The sequence below is a fragment of the Hyla sarda genome, chromosome 1 (assembly GCF_029499605.1).
Source record: "Hyla sarda isolate aHylSar1 chromosome 1, aHylSar1.hap1, whole genome shotgun sequence".
Classification (NCBI taxonomy): Eukaryota; Metazoa; Chordata; class Amphibia; order Anura; family Hylidae; genus Hyla; species Hyla sarda.
In genome coordinates, this window is record NC_079189.1 from 57,285,211 (window position 1) to 57,304,042 (window position 18,832).

Genomic DNA, 18,832 nt, shown 5'->3' on the forward strand with positions numbered 1-18,832 from the left:
CTTTATTCGGGCACATCGTCACACACTCTTATGCATAAGTTCCAACATACCCAACTGAAACACTGCTATACCTCCTCTAGCCGGGACTTACAACTCCACCGTCCCTTGACTACATTTGAAAACTTGTGTGTGGCTTCCTCCCCCATCCCTCACATGATTAGCACCCTATATGGCCTCCTCTTGGACCTTAAGTCACAAGGGACCCCCCCCTTTTGCAGGGCATGGGAGAATGAACTAGGAGTAGTGATCCCGGATGATGTCTGGTACCGGGTATTTACCCGGTGCCACAAGTCGTCCATTTTTTGTAAGGCTCAGGAGACCTCCTTTAAGGTCCTTACCAGATGGTATAGGGTTCCTACCCAACTGGCCAAAATATACCCCACGGTGACGGATACTTGCTGGAGGTGTGGAAGGGCTGGGGGAACTATGTCACATATATGGTCAAACTGCCCATTACTTCTTCCTTACTGGACGAGGGTGTTGGAGGTCACGTCTCGATTGACCTCACTCCCTATTACCCACTGCCCACAGACGACTTTACTATCCATGCTCCCCTACCCAGCCTCCCGTGAATCCCTTAAACTAGCTCGCTTCCTCCTGATAGCAGCCAGGGTGGTAATCCCGCGTCTCTGGAAATCAACGTCCCCTCCGACTTTTTCAGCATGGCTCACTGAGGTATCTCACATCTGCCGTATGGAGGAGCTAATGGCAGACTCCAAGCGGCAAATCGACAGGTTTCATTCCATCTGGTCTCCCTGGCTGACGTACATGGAGTCACCAGATTTCTTGACTCAACATCTCACGACATAACACGCACGTGCGGCCATCATTCCCCCAAGTGAACACGAAGTGCCATCTCCTGTCACCGCTGCAGTCAATGTATAGGGTCTCAGCGCGTTGTCCAGGTAGGTAACACTGTCGTTTCCTCTACGGTCCTGCATCTCATCTCTCCTCATGTTCATGTTCTTTCCCTTTCCTATTCCTCCCCCTCTCTCCTTCCTACTTTTCTTCTCTTTTCCATTAGACGGTGGGCTTGCCCGACACACTCCCATTTGATGGCCTTTCCAGTGTAGCAGACACACGATACAACCAATATAGGCCACACGTTAGTTCATAATAAGATTTTCTATCGGGGACTCGCCTACCTTGGTATGTTGCTTCGTATTACTGTGCGATAAAATTGCTTTATATCCTGCATTGGATCTGATATATGCACATGTTACTATGTTGTTGTCTATATCTGAAAACTTTAATAAAATTTTGAATTGAAAACAACCCTCCAGGCTGATAGAACAGTGCTTGGGCTCCACATTCTGAACAGTTCCAACTGTTTTTGCCCTCGTACAATCATATCAAGTCTATGAGCAGCAAAAGACTTGTCTGCCAGCATGAGAAACTTGATTCTCCCCAAACAACATGGTTATCTGCAACATTGCCATTTCCATCAGTGTTACAACATTTGGTATTTATTGAAACATTTATTTAACCCTTAAGGACTAAGTTGCTGCTATTTTGGCCTCATAGCAGAATTGTTATTAGCCTGAAGAGTGTAAAAAATATTGTACATTTTGGCTGACAGGTGCTATCAAAGAATGCTTATTAATATAGGACCTGTCTCTATACTAGGATGCTTTTACTTTTACAGCATAGTCTCAAATTTTTTATTTTTTGCCTACTCACATTTCCCATTTTTTAGCCTATATGTTTTATTTTTATTTTTTTTAAGCCTTTATAGTCAGTTCATCTGTGTATGTTAAAATAAAAAGGGTTTACTAAAAACATTTAGGGGGTCCAATAGAAAAATGGCCCTATAGGCCTTTATAATATTTACCTGCCAGCTGTATGGTTCGGCACTTTTGTAGGTGGGTGCTGGTGGCAAAACAGTTCAGGGCGTAAATACAATAGAGAGCCCAGCACTCACCAATAATGCTTGAAGAAGTGGAGAGTTTATTCACATCAAAAGGAAAAGGTACAGGATGCGTTTCGGCATAAGTCTTCTTCTGCTGTCCACAAGACAGCAGAGGAAGGCTTATGCCGAAACGCATCCTGTACCTTTTCCTTGTGATGTTAATAAACTCTACTTCTTTGAGCATTATTGGTGAGTGCCAGGCTCTACTTTATTTACACCCTGGATAAGCAATGTCTTGACTGATAGGAACAGGGCAAAGGCATACCCCATTATTGCAGTGCATAAGGGGTTTAATAAGGGGGATTGGAGTTTTCTTGTGTCTGGCATCGAGGCAATCACCTTAACATACATACTGTATATGGCACCATGACAAAAATAACATTTAGCCAATTGTCATTGGACGTTAAAGGGTTAAAGTAGATGCAAGACTATATAATCCTAAAAGAAGTTCACTGTGCACATTCATCTATGGATGATGCTTGGCTGTTAATCCATTCCCCATGGAGAGTGTTACCTGTGATTCATTACTGTTATGGATGTAGCTGCCTCGTCCCTACGGCGTGGTCAATAGTCTCATAATCTCTGCTGGTGATCAGTCCTTGTGCTGGCTCAGAACTTGCTGTGGGAATGAATAATAAATAAAGGCTCTTTATGCAGTAGTAGTATTTAATGTATAGTGGACATGAGTAATACTGAAATAACATAGCACTGAGGTTAAGTAACTGCACAAGAAAACATGTTCTCCAGTGTATGATCGATCAAAGACAATGGAAAACCGTGTTCTGCCCATTTACACTGGAGAAGCGTTGTTTGATCACTTTTAAAGAACATCTCATTCTAAACGAATATATGTTCTGTAAATTTTTTAGTTATGTCTCATCCTGTGATAGTTTGGAAACAAATAGAAGATGTTCAATATGCAGAACCAGTTTTCTGGAGGTGGCAATCTAGGCAACTGCCCTTGGTCCCCTTTTTCCCCAGGGGACTATATACCTTATGGCAACCTAAGACAGCTTTTGCTGTCTCTTAAACCACCTGGGACTATATAAACCCTGCTATGTAGCATTAGGTGGACTATGAATGGCATAGAACGGTACTATTGTGTGTGTAACATGGTGGTATTATGAGGGCATTCATTGCCAGTTGTCACGATGCCGGCTGGCAGGAGGTGGATCCTCTGTGCCAGAGAGGGATTGGCGTGGACGTGCTAGTGGACCGGTTCTAAGTCACTACTGGTGTTCACCAGAGCCCGCCGCAAAGCGGGATGGTCTTGCTGCGGCGGTAGTGACCAGGTCGTATCCACTAGCAACGGCTCAACCTCTCTGACTGCTGAAGATAGGCGCGGTACAAGGGAGTAGACAAAGCAAGGTCGGACGTAGCAGAAGGTCGGGGCAGGCGGCAAGAATCGTAGTCAATAAGGAATAGCAGGAGGTCAAATACACAGTATGGACAAACACAGTAACGCTTTCACTAGGCTCTAAGGCAACAAGATCCGGCAGGGGAGTGCAGGGACAGAGAACAGATATAGTCTGGGAGCAGGTGGAAGCCAATTAAGCTAATTGGGCCAGGCACCAATCATTGGTGCACTGGCCCTTTAAGTCTCAGGGAGCTGGCGCGCGCGCCCTAGAGAGCGGAGCCGCGCACGCCAGCACATGACAGCAGGGGACCGGGACGGGTAAGTGACCTGGGATGCGATTGACAGTGCAGCGCTCCCGGTCAGCGGGACCGACCGGGGCGCTGCGGAGAGAGAGACGCCGTAAGCGCTCCGGGGAGGAGCGGGGACCCGGAGCGCTAGGCGTAACAGTACCCCCCCCCTTAGGTCTACCCTTCTCTTTGTTCGGTAACTGCCTCCCCTGGGATGAGGACACCGGGAAAGAATGGAGGGTTTCCTCAACGGCAGGCAGTACAGCAGGAGTGGGAATGGGGAGGGAGGGCAGAGGGCGAGGCCTGGCACGGGGCAGTGTGACACCAGGACGGGGGCCATGGGGAGGCACCGAGGCTTGCCTGACTGGACTGGGAGGGGGGGAGAGGCACTTCTTATGGCAGGCAGAGTCCATAAAGACCTTAGGGAGACCGGTTACAGGGGGAATCACAGGGTCACGGCAGGGAGTACTGGGAACCGGTTTAAGGCAGTCCTTGAAACAAGAGGAACCCCAGCTCTTGATCTCCCCTGTGGACCAATCCAGGGTTGGGGAATGGTGTTGAAGCCAGGGTAGTCCAAGGAGAATTTCGGAAGTGCAATTGGAGAGGATCAAAAACTCAATTTTTTCGTGATGAGGTCCGATGCACATTAGGAGGGGCTCCGTGCGGTAACGCACGGTGCAATCCAACCTGACTCCGTTGACCGCGGAAATGTAGAGTGGCTTGACGAGACGGGTCACCGGGATGCGGAATTTATTCACCAAGGAATCCAGAATTAAATTCCCAGAGGCACCGGAGTCGAAGCAGGCCACGGCTGAGAGGGAGGAGTTGGCTGCAGGAGAAATCCGTACGGGCACCGTGAGACGTGGAGAAGCCGACTTAGCATCAAGAGACGCCACACCCACGAGAGCTGGGTGCGAGCGTGCGTTTCCCAGACGTGGAGGACGGATAGGGCAGTCCACCAAGAAATGTTCGGTACTGGCACAGTACAGACAAAGATTTTCTTCCCTACGGCGATTCCTCTCTTCCTGGGTCAGGCGAGACCGATCCACTTGCATGGCCTCCTCGGCGGGAGGCCTAAGCGTAGATTGCAACGGAGACTGTGGGAGAGGTGCCCAGAGATCTAAGTCTTTTTCCTGGCGGAGCTCTTGATGTCTCTCAGAAAAACGCATGTCAATGCAAGTGGCAAGATGAATGAGTTCATGTAGATTAGCAGGAATTTCTCGTGCGGCCAGAACATCTTTAATGTTGCTGGATAGGCCTTTTTTAAAGGTCGCGCAGAGGGCCTCATTATTCCAGGATAGTTCAGAAGCAAGAGTACGGAATTGTATGGCGTACTCGCCAACGGAAGAATTACCCTGGACCAGGTTCAGCAAGGCAGTCTCAGCAGAAGAGGCTCGGGCAGGTTCCTCAAAGACACTTCGAATTTCCGAGAAGAAGGAGTGTACAGAGGCAGTGACGGGGTCACTGCGGTCCCAGAGCGGTGTGGCCCAAGACAGAGCTTTCCCAGACAGAAGGCTGACTACGAAAGCCACCTTAGACCTTTCAGTAGGAAACTGGTCCGACATCATCTCCAAGTGCAGGGAACATTGTGAAAGAAAGCCACGGCAAAACTTAGAGTCCCCATCAAATTTGTCCGGCAGGGACAAGCGGAGGCTAGGAGTGGCCACTCGCTGCGGAAGAGGTGCAGGAGCTGGCGGAGGAGATGGTTGTTGCTGCTGTAGCTGAGACTGAAATTGCTGTAGCTGTGACTGAAGCTGCTGTAGCTGCGACTGGAGTTGCTGTGTCATGGTGGTCAAGTACGACAGCTGGTGATCTTGTTGGGCGATCTGTCGGGCTTGCTGGGCGACCAGTGTAGTGAGGTCGGCGACAACTGGCAGAGGAACTTCAGCGGGATCCATGGCCGGATCTACTGTCACGATGCCTGCTGGCAGGAGGTGGATCCTCTGTGCCAGAGAGGGATTGGCGTGGACCGTGCTAGTGGACCGGTTCTAAGTCACTACTGGTGTTCACCAGAGCCCGCCGCAAAGCGGGATGGTCTTGCTGCGGCGGTAGTGACCAGGTCGTATCCACTAGCAACGGCTCAACCTCTCTGACTGCTGAAGATAGGCTCGGTACAAGGGAGTAGACAAAGCAAGGTCGGACGTAGCAGAAGGTCGGGGCAGGCAGCAAGAATCGTAGTCAATAAGGAATAGCAGGAGGTCAAATACACAGTATGGACAAACACAGTAACTGTTACGTCGAGCGCTCCGGGTCCCCGCTCCTCCCCGGAGCGCTCGCTACACTCTCGCTCCCGCAGCGCCCCGGTCAGATCCACTGACCGGGTGCGCTGCGATACCGCCTCCAGCCGGGATGCGATTCGCGATACGGGTGGCGCCCGCTCGCGATGCGCACCCCGGCTCCCGTACCTGACTCGCTCTCCGTCGGTCCTGTCCCGGCGCGCGCGGCCCCGCTCCCTAGGGCGCGCGCGCGCCGGGTCTCTGCGATTTAAAGGGCCACTGCGCCGCTGATTGGCGCAGTGGTTCTAATCAGTGTGTTCACCTGTGCACTCCCTATGTATACCTCACTTCCCCTGCACTCCCTCGCCGGATCTTGTTGCCATTGTGCCAGTGAAAGCGTTCCCTTGTATGTTCCTAGCCTGTGTTCCAGACCTCCTGCCGTTGCCCCTGACTACGATCCTTGCTGCCTGCCCCGACCTTCTGCTACGTCCGACCTTGCTTCTGTCTACTCCCTTGTACCGCGCCTATCTTCAGCAGTCAGAGAGGTTGAGCCGTTGCTAGTGGATACGACCTGGTCACTACCGCCGCAGCAAGTCCATCCCGCTTTGCGGCGGGCTCTGGTGAACACCAGTAGTGACTTAGAACCGGTCCACTAGCACGGTCCACGCCAATCCCTCTCTGGCACAGAGGATCCACCTCCTGCCAGCCGGCATCGTAACAGTAGATCCGGCCATGGATCCCGCTGAAGTTCCTCTGCCAGTTGTTGCCGACCTCACCACGGTGGTCGCCCAGCAGTCACAACAGATAGCGCAACAAGGCCACCAGCTGTCTCAACTGACCGTGATGCTACAGCAGCTACTACCTCAGCTTCAGCAATCATCTCCTCCGCCAGCTCCTGCACCTCCTCCGCAGCGAGTGGCCGCCTCAGGCCTACGACTATCCTTGCCGGATAAATTTGATGGGGACTCAAAGTTTTGCCGTGGCTTTCTTTCACAATGTTCCCTGCACTTGGAGATGATGTCGGACCAGTTTCCTACTGAAAGGTCTAAGGTGGCTTTCGTAGTCAGCCTTCTGTCTGGAAAAGCTCTGTCATGGGCCACACCGCTCTGGGACCGCAATGACCCCGTCACTGCCTCTGTACACTCCTTCTTCTCGGAAATTCGAAGTGTATTTGAGGAACCTGCCCGAGCCTCTTCTGCTGAGACTGCCCTGCTGAACCTGGTCCAGGGTAATTCTTCCGTTGGCGAGTACGCCGTGCAATTCCGTACTCTTGCTTCAGAACTTTCCTGGAATAATGAGGCCCTCTGCGCGACCTTTAAAAAAGGCCTATCCAGCAACATTAAAGATGTTCTGGCCGCACGAGAAATTCCTGCTAACCTACATGAACTCATTCATCTAGCCACTCGCATTGACATGCGTTTTTCCGAAAGGCGTCAGGAGCTCCGCCAGGATATGGACTTTGTTCGCACGAGGCGTTTTTTCTCCCCGGCTCCTCTCTCCTCTGGTCCTCTGCAATCCGTTCCTGTGCCTCCCGCCGTGGAGGCTATGCAAGTTGACCGGTCTCGTCTGACACCTCAAGAGAGGACACGACGCCGCATGGAGAATCTCTGCCTGTACTGTGCCGGTACCGAACACTTCCTGAAGGATTGTCCTATCCGTCCTCCCCGCCTGGAAAGACGTACGCAGACTCCGCACAAAAGTGAGACAGTCCTTGATGTCTACTCTGCTTCTCCACGTCTTACTGTGCCTGTGCGGATATCTGCATCTATCTTCTCCTTCTCTACTATGGCCTTCTTGGATTCCGGATCTGCAGGAAACTTTATTTTGGCCTCTCTCATCAACAGGTTCAACATCCCAGTGACCAGTCTCGCCAGACCTCTTTACATCAATTGCGTTAACAATGAAAGATTGGACTGTGCCGTGCGTTACCGCACGGAACCCCTCCTAATGTGCATCGGACCTCATCACGAAAGAATTGAGTTTTTGGTCCTCTCCAATTGCACTTCCGAAATTCTCCTTGGACTACCCTGGCTTCAACACCATTCCCCAACCCTGGATTGGTCCACAGGGGAGATCAAGAGTTGGGGTACCTCTTGTTTCAAGGACTGCCTTAAACCGGTTACCAGTACTCCCTGCCGTGATCCTGTGGTTCCCCCTGTAACCGGTCTCCCTAAGGCCTATATGGACTTTGCTGATGTGTTTTGCAAAAAACAAGCTGAGACTCTTCCTCCTCACAGGCCTTATGACTGTCCTATTGACCTCCTCCCGGGCACTACTCCACCCCGGGGCAGAATTTATCCTCTGTCCGCCCCAGAGACTCTTGCTATGTCTGAGTACATCCAGGAAAATTTAAAAAAGGGCTTTATCCGCAAATCCTCCTCTCCTGCCGGAGCCGGATTTTTCTTTGTGTCCAAAAAAGATGGCTCCCTACGCCCTTGCATTGACTACCGCGGTCTTAACAAAATCACGGTAAAGAACCGCTACCCTCTACCTCTTATCTCTGAACTCTTTGATCGCCTCCAAGGTGCCCACATCTTTACCAAACTGGACTTAAGAGGTGCTTATAATCTCATCCGCATCAGAGAGGGGGATGAATGGAAAACGGCATTTAACACTAGAGATGGACACTTTGAGTATCTGGTCATGCCCTTTGGCCTGTGCAACGCCCCTGCCGTCTTCCAAGACTTTGTTAATGAAATTTTTCGTGATCTCTTATATTCCTGTGTTGTTGTGTATCTGGACGATATCCTGATTTTTTCTGCCAACCTAGAAGAACACCGCCAGCATGTCCGCATGGTTCTTCAGAGACTTCGTGACAATCAACTTTATGCCAAGTTGGAGAAATGTCTGTTTGAATGTCAATCTCTTCCTTTCCTAGGATACTTGGTCTCTGGCCAGGGACTACAAATGGATCCAGACAAACTCTCTGCCGTCTTAGATTGGCCACGCCCCTCCGGACTCCGTGCTATCCAACGTTTTTTGGGGTTCGCCAATTATTACAGACAATTTATTCCACATTTTTCCACCATTGTGGCTCCTATCGTGGCTTTAACCAAAAAGAATGCCAATCCTAAGTCATGGCCTCCTCAAGCGGAAGACGCCTTTAAACAGCTCAAGTCTGCCTTTTCTTCTGCTCCCGTGCTCTCCAGACCTGACCCATCTAAACCCTTCCTATTGGAGGTAGATGCCTCCTCAGTAGGAGCGGGAGCGGTCCTTCTACAAAAAAATTATTCCGGGCATGCTGTTACTTGTGGTTTTTTTTCTAGGACCTTCTCTCCGGCGGAGAGGAACTACTCCATCGGGGATCGAGAGCTACTAGCCATTAAATTAGCACTTGAGGAATGGAGGCATCTGCTGGAGGGATCAAGATTTCCAGTTATTATTTACACCGATCACAAAAATCTCTCCTATCTCCAGTCTGCCCAACGGCTGAATCCTCGCCAGGCCAGGTGGTCTCTGTTCTTTGCCCGGTTTAATTTTGAAATTCACTTTCGGCCTGCCGATAAGAACATCAGGGCCGATGCTCTCTCTCGTTCCTCGGATGCCTCGGAAGTAGAGCTCTCTCAGCAACACATCATTCCTCCTGACTGCCTGATCTCCACTTCTCCAGCCTCCATCAGGCAAACTCCTCCAGGGAAGACCTTCGTCACTCCACGCCAACGCCTCGGAATCCTCAAATGGGGTCACTCCTCCCATCTCGCAGGCCATGCGGGCATCAAGAAATCCGTGCAACTCATCTCTCGTTTCTATTGGTGGCCGACTCTGGAGACGGATGTTGTTGATTTTGTGCGGGCCTGCACTGTCTGTGCCCGGGATAAGACTCCTCGCCAGAAGCCCGCTGGTCTTCTTCATCCTCTGCCTGTTCCCGAACAACCTTGGTCTCTGATTGGTATGGACTTTATTACAGACTTACCCTCATCCCGTGGCAACACTGTTGTTTGGGTGGTCGTTGATCGATTCTCCAAGATGGCACATTTCATCCCTCTTCCTGGTCTTCCTTCTGCGCCTCAGTTGGCAAAACAATTTTTTGTACACATTTTTCGTCTTCACGGGTTGCCCACGCAGATCGTCTCGGATAGAGGCGTCCAATTCGTGTCAAAATTCTGGAGGGCTCTCTGTAAACAACTCAAGATTAAATTAAACTTTTCTTCTGCTTATCATCCTCAATCCAATGGGCAAGTAGAAAGAATTAACCAGGTCCTGGGTGATTATTTACGGCATTTTGTTTCCTCCCGCCAGGATGACTGGGCAGATCTTCTACCATGGGCCGAATTCTCGTATAACTTCAGAGTTTCGGAATCTTCTTCCAAATCCCCATTTTTCGTGGTGTACGGCCGTCACCCTCTTCCCCCCCTCCCTACTCCCTTGCCCTCTGGTTTGCCCGCTGTGGATGAAATAACTCGTGATCTTTCCACCATATGGAAAGAGACCCAAAATTCTCTCTTACAGGCTTCATCACGCATGAAGAAGTTTGCTGATAAGAAAAGAAGAGCTCCCCCCATTTTTTCTCCTGGAGACAAGGTATGGCTCTCCGCTAAATATGTCCGCTTCCGTGTTCCCAGCTACAAATTGGGACCACGCTATCTTGGTCCTTTCAAAATTTTGTGCCAGATTAATCCTGTCTCTTATAAACTTCTTCTCCCTCCTTCTCTTCGTATTCCTAATGCCTTTCCTGTTTCTCTTCTTAAACCACTCATCATCAACCGTTTCTCTCCTAAACTTATCTCTCCCACTCCTGTCTCCGGTTCTTAAGACATCTTTCCTGTAAAGGAGATACTGGCCTCCAAAAAGGTCAGAGGAAAAACCTTCTTTTTGGTTGACTGGGAGGGCTGTGGTCCTGAAGAGAGATCCTGGGAACCTGAGGACAATATCCTAGATAAAAGTCTGGTCCTCAGGTTCTCAGGCTCCAAGAAGAGGGGGAGACCCAAGGGGGGGGGGTACTGTTACGTCGAGCGCTCCGGGTCCCCGCTCCTCCCCGGAGCGCTCGCTACACTCTCGCTCCCGCAGCGCCCCGGTCAGATCCACTGACCGGGTGCGCTGCGATACCGCCTCCAGCCGGGATGCGATTCGCGATACGGGTGGCGCCCGCTCGCGATGCGCACCCCGGCTCCCGTACCTGACTCGCTCTCCATCGGTCCTGTCCCGGCGCGCGCGGCCCCGCTCCCTAGGGCGCGCGCGCGCCGGGTCTCTGCGATTTAAAGGGCCACTGCGCCGCTGATTGGCGCAGTGGTTCTAATCAGTGTGTTCACCTGTGCACTCCCTATGTATACCTCACTTCCCCTGCACTCCCTCGCCGGATCTTGTTGCCATTGTGCCAGTGAAAGCGTTCCCTTGTATGTTCCTAGCCTGTGTTCCAGACCTCCTGCCGTTGCCCCTGACTACGATCCTTGCTGCCTGCCCCGACCTTCTGCTACGTCCGACCTTGCTTCTGTCTACTCCCTTGTACCGCGCCTATCTTCAGCAGTCAGAGAGGTTGAGCCGTTGCTAGTGGATACGACCTGGTCACTACCGCTGCAGCAAGTCCATCCCGCTTTGAGGCGGGCTCTGGTGAACACCAGTAGTGACTTAGAACCGGTCCACTAGCACGGTCCACGCCAATCCCTCTCTGGCACAGAGGATCCACCTCCTGCCAGCCGGCATCGTGACAGTAACGCTTTCACTAGGCTCTAAGGCAACAAGATCCGGCAGGGGAGTGCAGGGACAGAGAACAGATATAGTCTGGGAGCAGGTGGAAGCCAATTAAGCTAATTGGGCCAGGCACCAATCATTGGTGCACTGGCCCTTTAAGTCTCAGGGAGCTGGCGCGCGCGCGCCCTAGAGAGCGGAGCCGCACGCGCCAGCACATGACAGCAGGGGACCGGGACGGGTAAGTGACCTGGGATGCGATTGACAGTGCAGCGCTCCCGGTCAGCGGGACCGACCGGGGCGCTGCGGAGAGAGAGACGCCGTAAGCGCTCCGGGGAGGAGCGGGGACCCGGAGCGCTAGGCGTAACACCAGTATTATATGGTGTGAGACAGTGCGATGAATGTTAGGAACATCGGTAAATCCAATTGGTTATCAGACCTGAAAATTTAGGGGATAAAAGTCAGATTTGGTCGTGGGGACTTTCATCCTCCTTCCTGGGTCACGCCGAGTTTTCACAGTTGCTCAGATCAGCACTGGTGCAGAAGACAGCTTATTACTGGGCTCAAAAGGAGGCGAGAGACAGTCTGCACTGAGAGCCTGAAAGAAGATTGACATGAGACTCTGATGTTTTCTTGCCTATCCATTGCCATTTGTTTGAGGTAACACATTTGAAGTCTGTTCTTTGGGTGGCTGGTAGTAAGCCATCTTTACAGTGAGTGCAAGTTAACATTTGCAGCTGGTGCTTAGACAAGCAGGTTTTGTTTTTATGACAGTGTGAATATGGTTATATTGTCTGTACCGACAGGTTAGTGCAAGAGACATTGATGACAGATTTCCTTTAGAGGATCATGGGAGCTCGGCTGTCAGTATGTATGACATGATCGCTGAGACTGATGGGTTTACATTACAGTTGGGGGTCTTGTGAAGGCCCCTAGGCCTGCCATGGATGCCCCAGCTGTGCAGCACGGTCAAGTATTTTGTTTGTCAGAGTTATGCTGATAGGCAGAATACACTGCACTACATATGGTATAATGTGTCGGCAGATAAAAACAATGTGCCCCATCTAGTCTGCCCAATATTATGAATACTATGAAAAGTCCATATCTTATATGAAGGATAGCCTTATGCCTATCCCATATATGCTTAAACTCCTTCACTGTACTTGCAGCTACCACTTCTGCAGGAAGGCTATTCCATCTATCCACCACTCTCTCAGTAAAGTAATATTTTCTCATATAACTGCATGAACCTTTACCCTCTAATAAAAAACTATGACCTCTTGTGGTAATTTTTATTCTTTTAAACATACCCTCCTCTTTTACCGTGTTGATTCCCATATGTATATATATATATATATATATATATATATATATATAGGTTTATAGACAAGACAAGAACCATCCAGGGAGCACACCAAGAGCGCCCAAACAATGAACAAGCTAAACCGTACAGAATCAGATAAAAGCAGCAAAACTAACAAGCAGCATTAAAACAGATTCTCCGTACACAGCAGCAGCTAAATGCAGGATCAGGGCTAATCGTGCAACCCCTGGAGTACAACAGCCTAACAAACACCCGACCACAAACACACACCACACACCACACAAACACCTAGGAGCACCCTCCTCCCCACTTGTCTAGAAATCAGGTATAAACTAAAACTAAGTTGGGGATCCCACCCGCTCCGAAGGGACAACTGATGCCTCCAACATCAACCATGGCATCCAGAGACCTTGTCAAATTTTTTAGGACACTTACGACTCATAACAAGGTTCTATACAATCAAACAGTCGTGTAATCTTGTAATGTGGCGACACTGATTATTATAATTTTTTTGGAAATATTCCTATTGTGGCAATGTAATAATATATATATATATATATATATATATATATATATAAACTTTAGAAATTTGGTATTGTTGTAATCATACTGACTCACAGAATAAAGCTATAATGTTTATTTTATCCACACATTGAATTACTTTAAAACTCAAAAAAATAAACAACAAAATCAATGTTTTCATTTAACCTACAAAAATGAGATAATACAAATAAACGAATAAGCTATATGAACCATAAAAAGTACAATTTGTCCTGCAAAAAAAACAAGCCCTCATAGGACTTTGTTGATGAAAAATAAGTTGAGGCACTTGAAAGGTGATGATTGAGAAAAAAAACCTTTGCTTTGGCATTAAAAGGGGATTTTATTTTGTTGACTATGCTACAGGGGCTGTAAAGTTAGTGTAGTTCATAATATTGTGTCTGTACCTGTGTTTCATGGTGGTCTTACAATTCTTCTGTGATTTTTGCCCCAATATTTATTTTTAGCAGTATGCAAAACTACTGTTGTTTCAGGTTTTCCCAGGTTGCAGTGCTGCCCGAGACATTAAATAACTATTCAGGATATGACAGAGAGCCTGTCTGTGCTTCAATGGGTGAAGCGACCGCTGGGTGGGAGGGGGATTATTCAGATTATCCTGGTTAGAAAACACTGGTCTATTTTTTACAGCACAGCATGGGAGCTTAGGTGTGCTCCAATAGGTGGGGTGGCTTATGTGTGGGAGGGAGAAAAGTGACTTCCCACTTGCAAGGAATTATGGGACTTGTAATTTGAGGGAATGAACTTCAACAGGAAATAGCCAGTTCACAAAAAGATAGCCACAGTGTTATGGTAATCTAACAACATAGCCATTTTGCTCCAAGACAAGCACAGATCCTTCCTAAGCATTTCCATTACTGTCTGGAAGGTAAGTACTAAAATCATCTTATGGTGGAGAACCCCTTTAAGGCCCGGAAGGCATGCCAGGGGAAAGGGTTAAAATATAATAATATAATAAAATATAATGTTATTTATATATGAATATGCATGTTCATATATGTTCATTGCATTCACATTTTCCTTTTAGGTGATGCTCTTTTCCAGGGCTGCCTATAGACATAGGCCTACTGTGTCTATACAGTAGATAACTAAGGGACTATCTACCATACATCATATGACCAGTTCCAATGACCTTAAATCCCATAAGTATTTTACTTTTTGAGTATAATGTTATAGAAAACACTGCACATGAGTAATTGATTGTCTAATAACAGATATAAGGTACTATAGCTTCTAGTAGATAAAAGCTTAGAATACATTTGTGGTATAAAGACCTAATGGAATGAGTACTGGATAACAAATAAGATTACACCGTCACATACTAAGCTACATTACAGACCTGGCTGGAAACCCTTGATCCTTTCTTTTTGCATCTTTAAATCCACATTTATTCCGATCATTACAGCTCATTGTTGTCTCAGCAGCTATAAAATGGATTAGTGACAACTCAGCGTGATGTTATATCTTGAGTAAAAGAGGCTCTCCAGGAGTTGTGAATATATGGAAAATACAATATTATACATTATAACAATAGGACCACTGTGTGTTTAAAAAAAAAAATCCTAAACAGGAAGAAGCATAGAATGAAATGGGTTTCCATGGTGGTAATGTGAATAAGGCCTATAACTACAGCATACAGACATTGTAGACATAGGAGGAGATTCATTAAGACCTGTGCCAAGGAAAAGTTGCCCATAGCAACCAGATCGCTTTTTCATTTTGCAGAGGCCTTGGTAAAAATGAAGGAAGTGATCTGATTGGTTGCTATGGGCAACCTCTGGACAGGTTTTAATAAATCTACCACAATACAATACAGGAATTTAGGTGCACTACTGTGGTAGATGTATACAATGACATTGGTTATCCCTCAACACTGATGTTAAAATTGAGACATTCGCCAGTATATCCTTATATGAAGGACATACCTGAGCCCGCACACCAACGCCAAGGTTTCTCAAGTGGCACGGGACCTAACACTAACCTACCTGTGCGTGATAAGCAAAAACCAGGGGCCAGTGGGCAATTACAGCAGCATTAGGCCGACTCACAGCCTCCTCCCAGGTTACCTCCAGTGTGGCTACAAACACACACATACAATGGGAGGAGGGAGGCAGACTACAAGCCCCACCCAAGTTGGCTGATTTGTTTGCCGGCCTCACAGGTGAACCTTAATGCTGCCTTAATAGTGATCAAGGTGCATTACATATGGAGTTTACACACCTCCAAGTTTAAGATTTAAACAACAACAAAGATGTGGTCTCAAATGGCAGGAGGTGCTCAACCCCAAATGCAGTTGTGCATTTATACTGGGGGAGCAGATCCTGCCCTTGTAGTCCGTTGCTAGGGGCGATCCCCAGCATAAAAATGCATACAATGGAGGATGCCTACAGTGTACTACAAGTGCCACAATAGAATCCTACACCAGATAAACGGTGTGGATGTGTAACAATTAGAACAATACAGGAATTTAGGTGCACTACTGTGGTAGATGTATACAGTGACATTGGCTATCCCTCAACACTGATGTTAAAATTGAGACATTCACCAATGTATCCTTATATGAAGGACACACCAGAGCCCACACACCAACGCCAAGGTTTCTCAAATGGCACGGGACCTAGCGCTAAACCTACCTGTGTGTGATAAGCTCTTAGCAACAGACCACAAGGGCAGGTGCTCATTTGGGGTTGAGCACCTCCTGCCATTTGAGACCACGTCTTTGTTGTTGTTTAAATCTTAAACTTGGAGTTGTATAAACTCCACATTTAATGAACCTTGATCACTATTAAGGCAGCATTAAGGTTCACCTGTGAGGCCGGCACACATATCAGCCAACTTAGGTGGGGCTTGTAGCCTCTCTCCCTCCTCCCATTGTATGTGTGCTCAGTCACACTGGAGGTAACTGGGAGGAGGCTGCAAGTCGGCCTAATACTGCTGTAATTGCCCACTGGCCCCTGGTTTTTGCTTATCACGCACTGGTAGGTTAGTGTTAGGTCCCGTGCCACCTGAGAAATCTTGGCGTTGGTGTGCGGGCTCAGGTATGTCCTTCATCTAAGGATATACTGCCAAATGTCTCAATTTTAAAATCAGTGTTGAGGGATAACCAATGTCATTGTTTACATCCACCACAGTAGTGCACCTAAATTCCTTTATTGAATTGTTCTAATTGTTACACATCCACACCGTTTATCTGGTGTAGGATGCCATTGTGGCACTTGTAGTCCGCTGCAGGCATCCTCCATTGTATGCATTTGTATGCTGGGGATCGCCCCTTGCAACAGACCACAAGGGCAGGATCTGCTCCCCCAGTATATATGCACAACTGCATTTGGGGTTGAGCACCTCCTGCCATTTGAGACCACGTCTTTGTTGTTTAATAAATCTACCACATAGAGTTTTCCAAACAGTTTGCCTCCAGTGTGCCTACAATCCCAGCATGCACAGACAGCCAAAGGTTACAGCTTGAGGTTGAAAAACACTGTGGTATAAAATCTTATGTATCATAGAGGCAGCTTATACTTACGATTTAGGTAAATTAGAAGAATGGTAAGAACTCTGGCAAGGTAATGCATCTGGGATGTCCTTAGGTATCTGAGGAAAAGGGTTAGGGGTCATTATTTAAAGGTAGATAGACAATGTCATAAAGCAGCAGGAAATGCTAGCAGAATGCTTGGGTGTATAGGGAGAGGTATTAGCAGTAAAGGAAGTGTCTTATAAGTATTGTGCACAGTACTGGAGACGGTATGTCCGAAAGGATATAGCTACTAAACTAGTACAAGAAAACTTACCAGGAAAGGTTAAAGGACCTTAACATGTATAGAAGAAAGATGAGACATAGGGGATATGATATTGTGGTGTCCCGGTACCGTATGGTATACCGTACCTTGTATGGTGGTCCCCAAAGTCAGAGTTACTTCGTTCCAGTAGCATGCTCCTGGTGGGATAGCCCCTAGTCACCTCCTCCTTTTTCAATTTTGTGATGTTTGTATGTATATTTAATTGTGTATTTAATTGTGCATATAGTGTAGCAGGACCTCAAGTCATGTGACTAATGTTAATTCTGTTAGGGTATGTTAAAGGACCTTCCTAGGTCACGTGTGTGGTCACATGTCTAGACTATAATTCCTTGTAAAGTGAATAACAGATGGTATGGACCAATGAGCTCAAGGCCAGCCCCTGCCTATATAAGGGAGCTGCCAGCCAATCCTCGCTCTCTTGGGTTCCGGACTAGCAGAGAGGAGAGATCCGTGCAACTTTCAAAGACAAGACCAGGCCGAAGCCTGATAATACCAAACCGTGAGTTATAATACAACTCCCCGCTAAAGTCCGCGTGACTGCTGGATCTAAACTCAATCCCCTAAATCCAGCGGAACAGCGCATATAATTCTCCTGAGCTTAAAACTCACAAGCTCCCAACCAACTGTCAGGATCCTCATAGACTCTGATTGTACAAAGACTGTTCCTGTTTGATTCTGCATAAAACCTGCAGTAAAAGTTCCGACACTTTTCTGAAACCTCTGGTTATGGACAATCCTTTATTATACCTCCCTATCGCTCTTGGGACGGGTGGCGATAGGACCAACATATACAGAGGAGCCCTTACCCTGGCGTCACGACAGTTAAGGGTTGAACCAGCACCCTTTCATCACTGCACAGCTACACCCCATATACCCTATACCCCCACAAGCTGACCACAATAGAAACTTTTATATACATAAAAGGGAATCAACACAGTAAAGGAGGAGAGCATATTTAAAAGAAGGAAAACTACCACAAGAAAACATAGTTTTATATTAGAGGAGCAAAGGTTTCTGCATTAATATCAGGAAGTATTATTTTACTGAGAGAGTAGTGGATGCATGGAATAGCCTTCCTGCAGAAGTGGTCGCTGCAAATACAGTGAAGGAGTTTAAGCATTTATGTGGTCGGCATAAGGCTATCCTCCATATAAGATAGGGCCAGAGACTATTGATAGTAGTCAGGATATTGGGCAGACTAGATGGGCCAAATGGTTGTCATTTGCCGACTCATTCTATGTTTTCTATGTCTCTATACTGCTGTTGGCGTCCCTTAGGAAAGGGGGTCCAGCCCTGGTTGCTCTTATACCCTATTGGTATTGGGTGTCAAGAACATATGTACTCCCCTCTCTAGTGAAGCTACATTTTTGGCAAATAAGAGGGTAGTGGAAACAAACCAAGCTCTTCTGTTCTGGGCTGCTATAAGTCCCCCTCTCTTCTATGTACACCCGAGTATACACCCTAAAGAGTTCTGCGCCAGCGCTCATTATGGATGGTGTACACTGCTATTAGCTTCCATATAACCCAGCATGCATCTGAGGGTGACAGTGCTATTTGTCACAATTTATTCTGTCTCTCCCAGAGACTCCGCAGAGTCATTTGCTATTCACTGCTTTTCATCACTTGCTTCAGCTGTGTCATTTCATGTGACAAATGTTGCAACCGTATAATTATTTATTACAGGATTAAAGAAATCCTTCCTGAAGGGCGCTGACTATCCATATTACATAGGAAGGTGGAATTGTCACTGCTTTTGTTT

At 47.8% G+C, this 18,832-nt stretch overlaps 1 long non-coding RNA gene across 2 annotated transcripts; it reads right to left on the reverse strand.

Annotated features, from left to right (window-relative positions):
- Positions 1–2,279: 2,279 nt before the first annotated feature.
- Positions 2,280–16,869, reverse strand: LOC130354242 (uncharacterized). Of its 2 annotated transcripts, none has more exons than XR_008888440.1 (3): positions 16,800–16,869; positions 14,616–14,700; positions 2,280–2,528 (listed from the first exon to the last, which is right to left on the reverse strand). It is a non-coding gene; the product is annotated as an uncharacterized LOC130354242 (long non-coding RNA). The 2 variants fall into 2 exon arrangements; XR_008888439.1 differs by lacking the exon at positions 16,800–16,869 and adding an exon at positions 15,262–15,379.
- Positions 16,870–18,832: the final 1,963 nt, after the last annotated feature.